The following is a 696-nucleotide window of genomic DNA, read 5'->3' on the forward strand; positions in this document are numbered from 1 at the left end:
TTCCTGCAAAGCCTTTTTTTTTCTCCAAAGAAGTATTTAGTTGATACTGTATATGAGAATGCAATAGTTCTCTATCAAGAACAACAGATTTCAGTCTGAGATGTCCTGCCTTACTTCAGATGTAAAGTAAATGTTATTTTCCTTTCAGTTGAATATTAAGACATACTCTATAGAATGAGCTTTGAAACACATAATATTTTCTGTTTGATCAACAATAGCTAACATCTTAGGGAGTATTTGAGAAAGAAAAGAGAAAGAGAAATTATTTCTGAGGTAGAAAATCTTACATGATCCAGCAAATTTTAATGTATTTCGTAAGGTGGGAGTGGGAAGAGAATAACAACTTCATGTATAGTCTTGGTATTAGATTTAGCAAACACTAACATACACCATTTTAAAAATTATTTCAAAAACAGTTATTCTCTCCCAATCTCTCAAAAAGAATATTTCTTCTTCCAATGAATTTCTTAATTTGAGGCTTCTGAAAATTTCAGATGGGGTTTAAGTAATTAACTGCCTCTTTATCATTTTGATCAAAGAAAGTGAGAGAGTAGAATATGCAGCCATTTTTTATCCCCCATATGAGGTATTCCTCAGTATGCCCAAGTTGGATATCTTAGCTAGTACAAAACTGAACCTCACCATTTCATCTGCTTTTGCCTACTTTTGTTTGTCTTCTTAATGCATGGCACATGT

Source organism: Ammospiza nelsoni, chromosome Z, assembly GCF_027579445.1.
Source record: "Ammospiza nelsoni isolate bAmmNel1 chromosome Z, bAmmNel1.pri, whole genome shotgun sequence".
Taxonomy (NCBI): domain Eukaryota; kingdom Metazoa; phylum Chordata; class Aves; order Passeriformes; family Passerellidae; genus Ammospiza; species Ammospiza nelsoni.